The following is an 18,368-nucleotide window of genomic DNA, read 5'->3' on the forward strand; positions in this document are numbered from 1 at the left end:
ACAAAGAACTGCATGCATGCACACATCAACCTGCAGCCTCCCACCTCATGGCTATCTGTCTCGCATGTATTGGTACAGACATGTCCTCTGTCTCTTGCTAGATCATCCTACCAGGACTTCACTCACGTTCAACACTGCAGCTGCAGGCTGGAAGAGGCCTTGTGGCAAGCCCCACACCAAATGGTTGTACACGATTGGGGAAGATCTCCAGAGGCTCAGCATTACCTTGAAGGATGCAAGAAGGGCTGGCACAGGACTGCCAGCAATGAAGAACACTGGTGCTCCTGGTCGGCTCTATTCATGTTGATGTCTCTGAGATCACTAAGCTGGAATGACCCAAGCAAGAGCAAGAAGCAGCAGCAGTAGCAGACAAGGTAATGTGCAGGACATACTCTAAACAAATGTAGGATTCAGAAGTGATCCAAAGAAAGACACTTGTTTCTGTTACTTGACTGACAGCAGAAATGAAAGGTTTGATAACTGCAGCACAAAATCACTGACATCATTGTCTCACAATCAGATCTTATCACTGTCAAATTATCATAGATGGAACAGATCTAAAATGCAGGATCTGTGGAATATATGAAGAAACCATCAATCACATTGTCTCTGAAGGCCTTGAAGGAGCAAAGACTGAATACATCCACAAGTATAACCAAGCAGTGGTAAACCTGTTTTGGTAACTGTGAAGGACTTATAAAATAAATTTTAAAATCTGGCATTCCATCAGATTGGATTATTCTAGTTGATCCAATCAATGGAAAGGCCTGCTTGTGAAACGAATGTGCAGGTGGCTGAGTACTCCAGACATGTATACCCTTAGTGTAGTTCTCAGGGAGATTCAGCACAACACAGAATGTGACAAGGCTGGCCCTTTCAATTTCAAAAACCCACTTTTGCTGACTGAGTGGGCTGGAGTAACGTGAAATAATGTGTCTTGCTCAAGGACAAAATGTGTGACCAACAATCAAACTCATGACCTTACGATGGTGAGCCAAATACCCTGAGCAGGAGTTATAAAATCAAGACAACTGACCAGTAGTATGAACACCAGCCAGACATGGTCACTGACAACAATGCTGTCACCATCCTCTGGGACATGTCCTTCCACACTGACAGAGAGATAAAAGCCAAGAAACCTGACATTGTTATCAAGGATGAGAAGGGCAGGAGGTGTATCCCTATCAACATTGCAATACCTTCAAAAAGAACAACACCTCTATGAAAGATGATCGTGGCAATGGTTGAAAATTTTGGCACAGGGCCAGCAGTTTTTGAGGGGAGGAGATAGTCAATAACATCATCCCCCCACCCCTCCCCCAGTATTTGACTGGTACTTACTTACTTTATTGACCCTGAAAGGAGGAAAAGCAAAGTCAGTCTCACAAGAATTTGAACTCAGAATGTTTTAAGCCAGAAACAAAATGCTACCAATTCATCCAGCTTGCTGCTACTACAACTGTTACTGCTGCTGCTGCTACTACTACAACTTCTACTGCTGCTACTACTACAACTACTACGACTGCTGCTATTACTACAACTGCTGCTGCCTCTACAGCTGTTACTGCTGCCGCTGCTGCTACTGCTTCTTTTCATTTCAAAACATGGAGTCCAGCCAAGAAGCGGGAGGGCTGCATGCTTGATCACTGTGCCCGAAATTCCAGCCATATCTCTCCCATGTCGCACCTATCTTCAAACAGGTGTTACACACGTGATGTTGTACTCTTGGAAACACTGAATAAAAGGGCAGGATGGTCACATCTGGAATGTCTCTGATGAGAGGTTAGCTTGACCAGACGTTGATTTTGACGCAGGAGAAAGGCACATATGACGTCAATACTCTGAAGAAACTGACGTCACCTTCAGTAAATGTGTGTACGGGTGTGTGTGTGATGTTTTGTATATGTGTATGTGTATGTTATGTGTATGTGTGTGTGCCCTGTGTGTGTGTTTTGTGTGTGTGTAATGTAGTTTTGTGTGTATGTGTGTGGAGTGTATGTATGTGTGTGTTTTATGCGTGTGTAATGTAGTTCTGTGTGTATGTGTTGTCTTGTGTGTGTGTGTGTACATATGTATGATGTGTATGCATGTGTGCTCTGTGCATGTATGTGTTGTGTGTGTGTGTGTGTGTGTGAAAGAGAGAGAGAGAGAGAGAGAGCCAGTTGTCTGTTTCTGTTTTCTGAATAAACATTGACGTTTCCAGTTGTTTACAATCTGATGAGACAACCAGCTTTTGTTCACCCACTTGGGCTGTTTCATGCTCACACAATCGCATGCACCCATACACACGCATACACACAAATACACATACACGTATACATATATATGTATGTGTGTATACCTGTATATGAAATTTACATACAGCTGTACATGAGTATAAATGTATGTAAGTATGTGTATAATACATATGGTTCTCAAAGCCATTCACCTGAAGATGTGTGAGTACACAGCTTTTGCTGGGTCGTATTTATGTAATATTTATATAATAAACATGTAAAATATGTGAAATCCTCAGCAGCTGACAGCTGGTGTTTATCCACAGAAACAGTTGTAGTGACTTGGATAAAAGCCGGTTCATTCCATTTTCTTGTATTATGAATTTTTTGTACACTAATGGATTTCCACGTGGATTGGATTGGATCTGTAGTCTTTGAATTAGTTTTCTCCTTCTGGTTGAGAAATGTATGTGTGTGTGTGTGTGTGTACGTGTATGTACGTACGTACGTAGAGACGGATGGATGGATGGATGTATGTATGACGGTTTGACTGAGGTCTGGAGAGCAAGCGGCTGCACCAGGCTCCAATCTGATCTGGTAAGGTTTCTACAGCTGGATGCCCTTCCTAATGCCAACCACTCTGAGAGTGTAGTGGGTGTTTTTTACATACCACTGTCACAGGATCCACTCAGGTGGGCCTGGTATCAATCATGTTCAGATAGTGCTTTTTACGTGCCACTGGCACAGGAGCCAGTTGGGGGCACTGGCATTGGCCACGTTTAGATGGTGCTTCTTACGTGCCACTGACATGGGTAAATATATATATGTATGTATGTATATATATATATATATATATATATATATATATATATATACATATGTGTGTGTTTATATATTATCATTATCATTATCATCATCATCATCATCATCATCATCATTTAACATCCATTGCCCATGCTGGCATGGGTTGGATGGTTTGACCAGGGCTGGTAGCCTCAGGGGCTGCACCTGGCTCCAATCCAATCTGGCAGTGTTTCTACTGCTGGATGCCCTTCCTAATGCCAACCACTCTGAGAATGTAATGGGTGCTTTTACATGCCACCAGCACAGGTTATATATTATAAATATATAGATATGTATATGTGTGTGTATGTGTGTGTGGGGAGGGGTTATATATAGCGAGATGTGGGGCTTGAATGCAGAGAACATGCAAAAACTAGAGAGGAATGAAGCTAGTGTGCTCTGCTGGATGTGCAATGTCGGTGTACATGTGCAACAGAGTGCTAGTTTATTGGGAGAAAAGTTAATAATAAGAGGAATTAGATGCAGTGTACCAGACTGTACTGGTTTGGTCAAGTGATGCATATGGATGTATACGGTTGCATGCAGAAGTGCCAACCACTTTATGAGTATAGAAGAGGGAGACCCAGGAAGACATGTGATGAAATACTGATGGTGGATCTCAAGAAACTGAGCCTTATAAAAGAGATGACAGAAGATTGAGATCTGGCACCTTGCTGTACTCAAGAAGACCTGTCCACCATAACAGAATTTACACTGGTTTTGGTGCCAAGTGAAAAGCATTGGTGCTGGTGTCATGTTAAAAGTACCCAGTACTCCCTCCCTGTAAAGTGGTTGGCATTAGGAAGGGTGTCTCGATGTAGAAACTGTGCCAGAACAATCCAACTCATTCCAGCATGGAAAAGAGACATTAAATGATTATGATAACGATGGTGATGGTGGTAGTGGTTTGTTGATGTTGATGATATATATGTATATGTGTATGTATATTATGTATGTATATGTATGTGTGTGTGTATGTATATATATACACACATGTATGAATATGTATGTGTTTGTATGTGTATGAGGTCTTCATGTATGTACAAATTTTGAAGATTGTAGATTGATAGATAGATTGAACAGGCAGAGAGAGAGAGAGAGAGAGAGAGAGAGAGAGAGAGAGAGAGAGAGAAAGAGAGAGAGAGAGACTGATGCATATTAAAGGAATATCCTTAGGCAGATATATTGTTTTCACGAAGTGTATATATATATATAATGTTACATTAGTGAGGGTATATGTTAAGATTGTTTCTGCTTCAATATACTTTAGCATTTGTGTGATAACAAACTGTTGTTGCACCTGAATCTACGAAAATAGATATCGAATATCTGAAAATGAATGTAACATTATAAATTGTTGTATTGAAGATGGAGAAATTTAGAGAAAAAGTATTTGTTTCCTGGTAGAGTTGCTTTGTGAAAGCATCATTACAAATAGCTTAAGTGTTTTCCAATGACTAAAGAATTATTATTATTATTATTAATATTATTATTATTATTATTATTATTATTATTTATTGTCCTTGCACAGCTTCTAATGCTGGAGATGTACCATGGTGCCAGCTGTTCACTACCAGTGAACTAAAGTAACACCCCTTATTTTTCAAGCACTTTCCAGAGTATCCGAGCGGTTCCAAGCAGTGCTGTTTTCTGCAAGTGCTCCACCCTTATTGCAGCCCCTATTTGTTCCATGTACTTCTCGAGATTTTTACTCACTGTTCCCAGGAATCCGACAATTGTAGGTACTACTACCACCTTTTTCAACGACCACAACTGCTTAACCTCCTAAGCCAACCTGTCATATCTATCGACTTTTCTTTCTTCCTCATCACATACTATTATTATTATTATTATTATTATTATTATTATTATTATTATTATTATTATTATTGTTATCATCAGACCTACTGAATTTCAATGAAAATACAAAAGTGATGTTCAGATTGTGTAATGGCGTCAGAAGAATTCTTGCTAAACATGGCTGGTACATCAATTAGTATGTTATGAGAGGCAAATGTTACCGTGCATCTTCGATAGAGTGTGGTGACTGATGAACTTGTTTAAATAACAGTATGGTTCTCAAACTTCTACATTATACTTGGAGAGATAAATATCAGAGAGTTAAGATATCATTTGGTATTTACGTGTTTTGTTTCCTATGTTTTTGCTGTGTTTTTGTGTACAATCGCAAGAACATTGTGTTTTATTCTGTGTATTATGTATGTACATAGGCGCAGGAGTGGCTGTGTGGTAAGTAGCTTGCTTACCAACCATATGGTTCCGGGTTCAGTCCCACTGCCTGGCACCTTGGGCAAGTGTCTTCTACTATAGCCTCGGGCCGACCAAAGCCTTGTGAGTGGATTTGGTAGACGGAAACTGAAAGAAGCCCATCGTATATGTGTGTGTGTGTTTGTCCCCCCACCATTGCTTGACAACTGATGCTGGTGTGTTTACGTCCCCGTAACTTAGCGGTTCGGCAAAACAGACCAATAGTATAAGTACTAGGCTTACAAAGAATAAGTCCTGGGGGCAATTTGCTCGACTAAAGGTGGTGCTCCAGCATGGCCGCAGTCAAATGATTGAACCAAGTAAAAGAGTACTTCTTAGCTTTCACTGCTGTATTTCTTTATTTGACTTATGCGTCTCCTTTCCACCTTTTCTGACAAGCTGTAGTACCCCTAAGTACCCCTAAGACAAGTACCCCTCAGCACTATATACAAGAAGCTCATTATTATCTCTTATCTTTTCCTTGTTTCAGTCATTAGACTATAGCCATGCTGGAGCATCACCTTGAAGAATCTTTTTAGTCAAAAAAATCAAACCCAGTACATTTTGCTTTTCTAAGCCCGGTGCTTATTCAATTGGTCTTTATTTTGCAAAACTGTTAAGTCAAGGGGACATAACCAAACCAACACCAGTTGTCAAACGGTGGTGTGGGACAAACACACACACATATATGACAGGCTTCTTTCAGTTTCCATCTACCAAATCCACTCACAAGGCTTTGGTCAGCCCGAGGCTATAGTAGAAGACACTTGCTCAAGGTGCCACACAGTAAGACTGGGGTGGGGGAAGGTTTTCAATTTAGTTGTATTTAGCACAATTTCACTTACTTATGATGAGATTTTATTAAATTTTCATCAAATAAAAATAATTTCTGTTTAACAGGTATCACATTGAAAGCTATTAAATTACAAAGTGTTTGTGTTGTTTATAATAAACTTTATTTTACATTTCTTGCTCACAAGAGATTATCTCTGATTTTATACTATGTCTTCTCAAATCACAATCACAGGAAAAGTTGTTGATAAGAATTACCAACAAAATCAAAGCTGATAAATACACACAGGTGTTGCAAATTAAGTTTAATTACCAATAAACATCTGCTTGGATGACACTTTACTCAACCAACAGAGGTAAGTGACCGATCAAATTGATTATGTAAACAAAATTCTTTTCCACCTATTCTTGTCGGAACCTTTGATACGGAATATCGAAATTTTAATCCCTTTCACACTTTTAAAATGTATCGTTATTGTTATTGTCAGTAAGGGCAGAACTTATGAATTATTTACTGTGAAGGAGAATTTAAATATGTTGAATATGTAGAAACTCTGCTAGATCAGATTGGAGCTTGTGTTAGCCATCTGGTTCGCCAGTCCTCAGTCAAATCGTCCAACCCATGCTAGCATGGAAAGCAGACGTTAAATGATGATGATGATGATGTATTTGAATGTGGCAATAGAGCTGCTGGAAGGTATCTTAATGGTAATGAAGCCAATGTTCAAAATTAGCATAAGCCGTACAACAAACTTAAAACTGTGCCTACTAAATAGACAGACAAAAATAAAAATATACAATCAAAATTATCCATATCATTACATTTTTTTGAGTCAGGAATATCCATATCACTATGTATGTCAGTGGTGCTCCTTTGTGATAGGTAGAAACTCCAAGCAATGTAAAATATGGATAGGACATGAAACTGTTTTTTCCCATGAGAGTTCCGGATCACAGTTATGACCTCATTTGCATACAGCCAATCAGAGCTCAACTATCAAACTAATTTATGAGAACATAACAAGTGATGGGAGATAAGGTAAGATCACTTGGATAAGGAATGACCATTGCTTCTTTTCTCTTTTAAGAATGCTTGTTGTTCTTGTTCTTGTTCCAACCATGGCTACCTTTGCCTCTGTGTTGTTGTTTACTTTGTAAAACAGTAAGGGGAGAGGGTTGCCAGCACATCACCCTCTACCCACATCTTTACCATATGGGGCCCTAACAAAATCCAATAATAGGTATCGATGCAAATCTATTTAATTACTTGCCTCCTTCTAAAATCAGGCATAACTTGATGATCAGTCAACGTACAAAACCGTTCATCTTGAGTTTACTTGGTAGAATGTTTGTTAACTTGACATGGTCAAGGTGAGCTCTGATTGGCTGTATGCAAATGAGGTCATTACTGGGGTCCAGGACTCTCGTGGGAAAAAAATTTTTCGTGGCCTGGACCATTTTTACCTGCATGAATGTCAGACTTTAAAACGTAATTAGCCATTTAATGATTTTAGTAAATTTATGCAGAAAAAGTAAGCATTATACCGTCCAGCATAAATAAAAATCAACTTCATTATATTTAAGCCATTATTTCTTCTGTAAAAACCTATTTTGACATTAAATGAGTCAACTTCCAGTACGAATGTTTACATTTTGTACATTTTTTTTCAACAAAAAAAATTTTTTAACAAATTCTGAAAACGATCTACTCATGTAATTTACGCACCCACTAGAGTTTATTTTTATTTTTGCAAAAAAAAAGGTGCGTAAATTACATGGGTTTTTATGGTAAATACCACACAGCCATGCCTGTGGATATGGTGAGTTACAACAAAGGAAGGGTTTCAATGAGAGATATGAGAAAGGGAAGGGCATCGCTGGCAGTTCAGGGGAAATATGTGTCTTTCGCAAAACTCTTCCAAAACAGTAAATCTTGGTAGCTTTATTCTTGTGGTCCAAAAAACATCTTGGGGAAATATTTTGGTCATCTCTTGACATGTCTATTCAAAATATTTTGGAATATAAAATGGTAGCATCTGAAAAAAGTCTGCATTTTTGCAATTAACTGCTCACTATACAAGATGGCCCAAAAGTAGGTTTACAGTTATCACGTAGGCACTTTAAATTTCTTTTAAAACGTTTTATTACATTTAAATTTCCATCTTACAAACTGAAAAGGAAGCTTGACAAAATTAACTAAATTAGAATAGAATAATGGTTTCATGTTCTTTTTTTTTTATAATTTAAGATCTAAACTGTTAATATATGAATGTGAAAGAGACAGTTGGATAAGCCTACTTTTGGGCCACCCTGTACATCTGAAAATTGAACTCCCAAGAGCAAATTATAAGACAGTCAACCATGTAAAACAGTTAATCCTTTAGCGTTATTTTGTCAAATTAATGCTTATTTATTCACACTGTTTTAAATTAATCAGACATTATCTCGTAGCTATTAAATTTTGATGAGGTAACTATTAATTTTTAGAAAGATATTGTAGGATTGGTGTGAGAGACCAAATCTGACCTATTTGAACATAAAACAAGTAGAATATTTTGACTGGATATGGGTGGTTTAACTGCTAAAGGGTTAAATCCTTTTGCTATCAACTTGAGACACCCCTGGTTCTATGTTACAAACTTTTTGTTTCTAAGTGATTTAAACAAAAACTTTCCGTCAAAATTTCATGTTAATTTCTGTTCCAAACACCAGATTAATAATGATGAATTTTTTTAACAAAATTCTTCAATTCTCTTAAAATTAACTGAATTAAAATATGGTGCCAAAAGGGTTAAAGTGATCTAAATTAAAACTTTCCAGAAAAATTTCTTGTTAATTTATATTCCAAACACCAGCTGAATAATGACAAAGGTATTTTACAAAATTCTTTATTACTTTTAAAACTAAGTGAGGCAAAAAACAGTTTATTTCAACAGAAATGTGGCAACAAAAGAGTTAAATCTTCTGTGAGTGTTTCTGCTATTGTCTCAACTGCATTACTATAGAATGTAAATATTTTAATACAAGCTGTGAAAAATAACAATTGAATTCTATAATAACTCATAAAATCAACAGAACTGTTGACAATCCTGTTCTTAATAACATATTACTCTGATTACAGACACAAAACCAATATCATTATGTGTTATATAGTGTACTTAGCGTTTATAGCATATTAATAGACTTAAAATATATTTGATATTGCTGTCATGTAAAATGTCTCTTATCTATGTCAACAGAAGATTCGTGTTACATTCGGCAGATCAAGTTAGTTGATGGCTACAGTTCTGTGTAAAACATTAACAGTCTGTTGTCTAATATTAGTGATAACAGTCTTGTATAATTATAAACCGGAGGAATCAGGAGAGACAGCTGTAATTAAGAATGTAAGAAGAACTTTGCAAATCTATGAGCTGTCTGGAATCATCCAAGTCTTTTATGATGTCTTTCAGGTTTTGATGCTTATAACTCAGCTTATTCTCATCCAACTCATCAAGAATGGAATGTCTTATTAAGGATAATCCATTTATATATATATATATATATATATATATATATATATATATATATATATGTGTGTGTGTGTGTGATCAACTTACCTCATTCCTGCAAATTTCAGACCTTGTGCCTGTGGTAGAAAGAGTAATTAGTTCAAGAACAACAAGGAAAATATTTTGTGTGGTGAATAAAGTTTCTGTTAATGGTCCACAAATATTGTGCATCATTTATCCGCAGCCAGAACCCATTTCAACCACCAGCATCTCCATATCATCCATTTAATGACCTCCGTGACAATTGGTAGCCATCTTGTGACAGTTTCAATCATCTGCCCAAATTCTTGAATGGGTCAAAGGACAATAGATGCATTTACAAACAACAGTCATCAGTAACTCTGACTTGTTTAGGGAGTAACAGGTTGATGTGAAGTAGAGGTTAACTTGAGTAAGTAATGAACAGACAACCAAATGGAGCACAGGATAAGGGCTAGGTTTGGGAGTGAGGAAGAGGTCAAGCAGTCAAGAGGTCAAATGCTTTAACCTTTGATCTTGTTGTGTCCACGTGTGAAGGCGCAAAAGTCAAAAGGCATTTTATGTATTTGAAGTCAGGGATTATTTGCTATTTAGAGAGAAGTGAGAAGAGATAAATGTATTTGGATATGTGAGTGTGTGTGTGTGTGTGTATGCATGTGTGTGTGTGTATATGCATGTGTGTGTATATGCATGTGTGTGTGTTTTGTGTCTCTCCACCACTTGACAATAGGTGTTGGTTTGTTTATGACCCCATAATCTAGCAATTGGCAAAAGAGACTGATAGAATAAGTCTCAGGCTTAAAAAAATAATTACTGGGGTTGATTTGTTCAACTAAAACCCTTCAAGGTGGTGCTCCAGCTTGGCTGCAGTCCAATGACTGAAACGAGTAAAAAATGAATGATGTATAGGCGCGCACACACACACACACACACACATACATGCACACACACATGCACACACACACATGCACACACACATACATGCCCCCCACCCACATGAATTTTCTGCATGCTTACGGTTTCTGTATTCAGTAAAAGACCAAGGGCCACAGCCTCCCTCCCTCCCTCCCTCCCTCCCTCCCCCTCCCTTTTCTTCTCATCATTCAACCTCAAGTTTCCGTCATTTTCCTCTCTGACCACATCTTAATGTTGCTCAATTAACCACTTCATGGCATTTCTCTGTCTCATGCTTGTGTCTGTAGACGTGTGCCTGTGCATGTGTGTGTGAGTATGTGTGTGAGTATGTGTGCATGCATGTGCATGTGTGTATGTCTGTGCGTGAATATGTGGGTGTGTATGAGTGTATGCATATATATGTGTGTGTGTGTGTGAGTCTGTGTGTGAGCATATCTATGTGTATGTATGTATGTGTGTGTATGTATGTGTGTGTATGAGTGTATGCATATGTGTGTGTGTCTGTGTGTGAGCATGTCTATGTGTGAACATGTGTGTGTGTGAGCATGTGTGCATGCATGTGTATGTATGTATGTGTGTGTATGTACAAGTGTATGCATATATGTGTGTGTGTGTGTGTGTGAGGATGTGTATGTGTGAACATGTGTGTCTGTGTGTGAGCATGTCTATGTGTGAACATGTGTGCGTGTATGAGCATGTCTATGTGGATGTGTGCCTGTGTGTGAGCATGTATATATGGAACATATGTGAGTGTGTATGAGCATGTGTGAGTGTGTGTGTGTGTATGAGCATGTGTGTGTGTGTGTGTGTGCTGTTGCATAAGGTGAGAGAATTATGTTCCTTTCTAAGTGATTAAGCTGCAAATTGAATTTATTCCTCGTGCAAATATGTGTACACTCTCTTCTTCTTCCTCCTCATCTTCTTTCTCATCATCATCATCATCATCATCATCATCACTGTAGTCAACATTACCGCCACCACCATCATCATCATTATCACCACCACCGCCATCACCACCACTACCAGCATCGCAACCATCATCACAACCAATCATCGTCATCCCCACCACCACTACCACCACTATCATCGTCATCATCATCACCACTACCACCAACACCACCATCATTGTCATCATCACCGCCGCTGTTGCCACTACCACCACCACCACCACCACCACAATGATGATGACCACCACCACCATCATCATCATCGTCTCCACCACCACCATCACCACTATCATCATCATTGTCATCGGTCACCACCATCATCATCATCACAACCACAACCAATCATAATCATTAATAAATATAGTTTATTTTGTTTCCTTCCTGTCTTCCTTCTTCCTTTCTTTCTTTATTCCATTTCAGTTTGCTTTTGTCGTTTGTTTTGCAATTAAAATAATGTCAGATATTGAAGAAAGTAATTTCTGGATTAGCATTAACTTCATAATTTAATTAGCAATGTCATTTACTGCCAGTTCAGTTCACAGGAGTCTTTAATGGAATTGTAACAATCTATCAAATTATAAAATGAAGAAATGGCATGGAACATCTTGTTCTGATTTCTATATTCATTCTTGTTTGTCTTTTACTGGGTGTCTGTCACAATGGTGCCAGTGGGTTCGTTATCATCTCCCTTGCTATGGAACTCTCTTCCACATTCTTATCATCTACTTTCGTTCACCTTTCACTCACATTTATCACTTACCTCTGTTTACCATTCCTTGCTGTTCATCGTTCACTCTCGTTTAGTAATGCAGTTGAGACAATAATAGAAACACTCACAGAAGATTTAACCCTTTTGTTATCATATTTCTGTTGAAATAAACTGCTTTTCATCATCATCATCATCATTATCGTTTAACATCTGTTTTCCATGCTGGCATGGGTTGGACAGTTTGACTGGGGACTGGCGAGCCTGGGGGCTGCACCAGGCTCCAATCTGATCTGGCAATGTTTCTACAGCTGGATGCCCTTCCTAACTCTGACCACTCTGAGAGTATAGTGGGTGCTTTTTACGTACCACCGGCACAGGAGTTAGTCAGGGGGTACCACCATCTGCCACGTTTGGATGGTGCCTTTTACATGCCACCAGCATGGGAGTCAGTCAAGCGGCCCTGGCATCGGCCATGTTCAGATGGTGCTTTTTAATCGGCCACCAGCACAGGAGCCAGTCAGGGGGCTTTTGTTTTAATTAATTTTGAAAGTAATGAAGTATTCTATAAAATACCTTTGTCATTAAGCTGGTGTTTGGAATGTAATTGCAGATGAAATTTTGAGGGAAGGGGCGTATGATCATTCCTGTCTGTCACTCAGTCCTGTCCAGCATTTGCTTGTATTTACGGTCTATTTGCAGTTTTGGTTAGTGAAAGGACAGATAGCAAAAGACGAGGAATGTATATGGAAGGGGCAGCAGCAATCTTTGTTTTATTGGTGTCGAGGGCAAGGACCTGTGCCCTAGGTTCTCTTATTCTTTTATTTGTTTCAGTCATTTGACTGTGGCCATGCTGGGGCACTGCCTTTAGTTGAACACATCAACCCCAGGATTTATTCTTTGTAAGCCTAGTACTTATACTATCGGTCTCTTTTGCTGAACCACTAAGTTACAGGGACATAAACACACCAACATTGGTTGTCTAGCGATGGTAGCAGGTAGAAAGCCAGACACACAAACATATATATGCATATATATATATATATATATATATATATATATATGTCACGAAACATGTACAACAAAAAAAATACAAAGTACGAGTACATGGAACATGAACTATTCTTTCAAACAACGAAAGACACAAATGGAAAACAAAACAAACAACATAAAGAACGACCCTTCATAAGTTGTTGGCTGTTTCTCTAGTCTTGTATTTCGAGCATTTAACAAGATACGCTTTCGACAAAACTGTTGCTCCTGCAAAGCAAATTAAATAAAATTTGGGATTTTGCTGAGGGTCAAAATTGGTAACACAAACAGGACAGTGAAAACAAACAGGAAGGGCTGCTAAGCCTAAACGAGGTTGTGGTGGCGAACGCGTAAATCAAGCTAGAACAGGAGACAAACAAGAACGCATCTTCCTTGTTCCAGCTACAACGGAGAGAAAGAAAGAAACAGAAGTTAGGAGAAGAAAGATGGTCAGTGGTCATGACAGGCTTTGTTTCAGTTTCTGTCTACCAAATTCACTCACAAGGCTCTGGTCAGTCCAAGACTATAGTAGAAGACTCTTGCCCAAGGTGCCATGCAGTGGAACTGAACCCAGAACCATGAGGTTGGGGAAGATTTCTGAGAACAGAGTGAGATTGATGGGATCTGTGTTTCTCTTGGACATTTAGAAGTTGGTGAAAGAAGTTTCAGAGGGCTGACATTTGGGAGAAGAAGGATTGGGTTTAAGGCTTAGTGTGTGAACAAACACACACAAATGCATACAAACACACATCTACACACACATGCACGTGTGTGTGTGTGTGTGTGTGTGTGTATCATCATCATCATTATTTCCATGGAAAATGGAAGTTAAATGATGAAAGATGATGACAAGGATAATGATGATGATGATGATGATGATGCACGCTCACATACAAGCACATATATACACACACACAAACTATATGTATTGTATCTCTCCATCGTATTTCATTTCAATTCTAACCTCTCTCTCTCTCTCTTTCTCCCTCCACACTCTCCCTTTCTTTCCGTTTCTCTATACACATAAATACACAGACACCCCCACATGTGCACATTCATGCATTAACATTAGCCCAGTAATTCTACCACATGACGTCTCCATGGCAATTTCTGTCACCAACGTTTACCAAACACTTTACCAAAATAATTAACATATATTGCTCGTTTCTCTCTCTTAAATCTCATGTTTTATTCCAATGAATGCAAAACCAGGATTTTCTCTCTCTTTCAATCCCTCCCACTCTCTCCTTCCCCCCTATCTCTCTCTCTCTCCCTCTCTGTCTCTGCCTATCTCCATCCCTCTCTCTCCCCTTCTCTGTCTCTCATATGGATGTAAAGGAAGCTGCTTCGATATGGAATTGAAACCTGCTCCCTAGGATCTTATTTTTAATACTACATTACTTGTCACTACACCAAAGAAAAAAATAGCGAGTGAAAAAGTGTGGCCCTTGGAGAGACTAAAATTTTTCTAAAGAAAAGGGTACTCATTTCCTGTCTCTTTTGCTGAACTGCTAAGTTATGGGGAATGTAAACACACCGACACCGGTTGTCAAGTGGTGGTGGGGACAAAAGCACACACACACACACACACACATCTTCTATCTTGTAAACACACTAACACCATTCATCAAGTAGTGGTAGAGGACAAACACAAAGATGCACACACATAGATGCATGCATATATACATATATGCATATATACATATGTGTGTGTGTGTGTATGTGTTTGTGTCTGTGTTTGTCCCTCTACCATTGCTTGACAATTGATGCTGATGTGTTTACGTCCCCATAACTTAGCGATTTGGCAAAAGAAACCGATAGAATACTAAGCTTACAAATACTCTCTGAGCGAGAGGTAAACAGTATTAGTACAGAATCATAAATTATAATTGCCAACTAAATGTGGCAGTCCCATAGAAGACGATGTTACTGTTGTTTTTAGCCCCAGGAAGACATCACCTCCAGCTGGCTAACGACACACTGTCTGTGTCCAATTAGTATTTGTGAAGGGAAATCATCGTTCCCATTTCTAGCCTTACATGATACACACAGACCCGGGTTTCTGGGTAGTTACCCATCTTCAGTGTGTAATAATCACCAGCTAGTGATGAAAACTCATTTCACTTACAAATACGCTCATTAGGAGATGTTTACACGATACACTATGCTGACTCGTATGCCGGAAAATAGGGTAGTTTAACAATATATATCAAGGTCAATAAGTGCAGACATTATACCAAGAAACTGAGTTGAAATCCTAGTTTTGGTTATTGCCTGTTGCTCTCGTTACTGCCACAACATTACCAATGCCTCTGAAAGAAACATGTTTGTCATGCAGTCTTATTTTCCCCATCGACATTTTCCCGTTCTACTAAATGCACAGAGACGGTATATCTGCACTGGAAATCAATATCAAAATTAGTAAAATGATAGAATGAAGAACAGACATAATAAATGAAACAAGCAAATAGACTGCAGACTAATGAATATGTCTCCTTCTAGCTGTGTCAATAAGCATGACTAACAATAAAATATGAACCATGATGCATAAAAGATGGTGAAAGCAATGAGCTGAAGAGAGGAGCACACACGTACATCTTCTTGCAAATACACTTACATATACACACACCCATGCTCTCACACATGCACACGTACACTCACACATGCATGTACGCACAGACATGTGCACAGTGTAATGTGAATTATTGATCTGTTAAACCTAATATATATATATACATTTTTTTTTTTTCTAGATGTATTTGAACTGGTTTGAAATGTTACAATAACACAGAGAAAGAATATAATGTCAGTTAAGACAAATGCAGCAGAAGAATTTTGTCGATATTAAAAGTATCAAACAGCAAAAATAAGTAAATTTGTAGAAGCAAATTGGATTAAAATTGATTAGCATTGATTTCATTTGACAACAAAGGAACCACTGTCAGTCATAGAGAAAATCTCAATCGATCAGTAACTTGACATTTACAATTCATTTCATCAATTGTTTCTAATCGCTGTTTCCCTACCCACAACAGGTCACCCACAAACACATCGTTCTAAGTAATTCATGGGGCTTAGGTCTTCCTTCCTTTATAGATTAACCACATTGTGGTGATGGCTATTTACAAATGTTAAGGACTCTATGATGAAAAGAAAAGTTAAAACAAAGAAAATTTAATCAAATCAATAGATAAAAAATATTTTTCATTTCTTTTATTAACGAGAAAAAATATATTAGTAATATGGATTCTGGCATGAAGATACTCTTCCATAACGTACGGACAAACAACCAATCAATTGAGAAATTACAGCCAATCAATTGAAAAATTACATTATCAAGTTTATAATCTTGTGAAATTTATAATTCAGTTTTTATAATTCATCATCATCATCATCATCATCATCATCATCATCATCATTATCGTCATGGTCGTCATCGTTTAACGTCTGCTTTCCATGCTGGCATGGGTTGAACGGTTTGGCTGAGGACTGGCAAGCCAGAAGGCTGCACCAGGCTCCAATCTGATCCAGCAAAGTTTCTACAGCTGGATGCCCTCCCTAACGCCAACCACTCATATATATACATATATATATATGGGAGAATTTACGAAAAAAAACAACAACAGACGAGGACAGGTGGTGTAAACAACAAAAGGATGTATTAGTTTAACGCTCGGGAATAGGGAAAGTCTTTAACGTTTCGAGCTACGCTCTTCAACAGAACGAATAAGGAGAAAAACAAGGAGAAAAACACGGAGAAAAAAAATTTGAATGTCGTGGTCAGCGATCTATCATGTATGTATGTATGCATGTGTGTGTGTGTGTGTGTGTGTGTAACTACTTAGACTAAAGCACATTCCCTGTTTTTGGCGACCTGATGTCATCTACAGTTACGATACAATTTTCACTGGATCTATGGTCAGGAAATCTGTAGTGTTTGTTGAGTTTATAATTGATGAAGGAGACGGAAGATGAATTTAGTACAAATCTTTATTCACCACGACAATCATTTCGAACCAACCTGCATCTGTCCCATAGGGGTAGGATATTGTGCTTCTGTGTGTGTGTTTATGTGAGTGTGTATACGTATATAAACAGGAATCTCAGTTGATAAATGCTTCTCATCATGAACAAATTGGTTTTCAAACAATTTTTCGAACGTAAAACATTTCAGGTGATGAACGGTGTCTTCAGTAAGGAACATACAAGCCGGCAACAATGATTGGTGATAAACTGGGGGAATCAACAGAAGAATGGCAGTTGCTGTCTAGCTTTCATTCCATAAACATCTCTGCTGGAATTCATTGGGTCTTCTCTTGAAAACTGGGGAAAATAGTTTCAGTTTACGAACATTTTGGGTCACGAATGGCCTTCAGGAACAAATTAAATTCATAAACCAAGATCCCGCCAGATTAGATTGGAGCCTGGTGTAGCCATCTGGTTCGCCAGTCCCCAGTCAAATCGTCCAACCCATGCTAGCATGGAAAGTGGACGTTAAATGATGGTGATGATGATGATGATATATGTGCGAAATATATTCTCTGTTATGTGAAATTTATTGAAGATGTTTACACAAATTCACATCTCCAATTATTAACGAGTTCATTTTCAGGAAACTAAATTGTTTTGTTTCTTTTTTAATGATTAACACCATGTTTAATGACATACTGTGTTTGTGTAATACATAATTATAATTGTTTGGTTGATAATTGTAATGTTTTTGTTTTGTTTTTTTTTAATGAAAACATCTCATTTCGGTCTCTTTTGCTTAATATGCACGGATTATGTAACTACAGAATCCAGAATAAATACAGTTCAAGCAATAAAATAAAACCAACAGCTTCGATTAGCTGAACAAATTTGCTTCATATTTCAGTCGATATCCAGTCAATAATATTGATTTAAATATACTTTAAATGGTGAGAAATATATCTAAACAACGATATGAATAGCTCTAAAATTGAGTATAATGTCTGTCTTTATTTGATTGTGGTCATAGCAAATTTTAGTAAATATTGATTTCTAAATCGAAAATAATTCAATGCAGAACTTACATTAAAAAAAAAAATGAAATATTAAAAAAAAAAATCAAAAACAACAAAGTAAAGAGATGAAGTGA

General features: G+C 38.0%; 1 long non-coding RNA gene across 1 annotated transcript; it reads left to right on the forward strand.

The window, feature by feature from the left end:
- Nucleotides 1-6,352: 6,352 nt before the first annotated feature.
- LOC149137439 (uncharacterized) lies at nt 6,353-17,891 on the forward strand. The gene is made up of 2 exons (XR_016238210.1): nt 6,353-6,475; nt 16,003-17,891. It is a non-coding gene; the product is annotated as an uncharacterized LOC149137439 (long non-coding RNA).
- The last annotated feature ends 477 nt before the right edge of the window (nt 17,892-18,368 follow it).

The sequence above is a fragment of the Octopus bimaculoides genome, chromosome 1 (genome assembly GCF_046866305.1).
Source record: "Octopus bimaculoides isolate indiv1 chromosome 1, ASM4686630v1, whole genome shotgun sequence".
Classification (NCBI taxonomy): domain Eukaryota; kingdom Metazoa; phylum Mollusca; class Cephalopoda; order Octopoda; family Octopodidae; genus Octopus; species Octopus bimaculoides.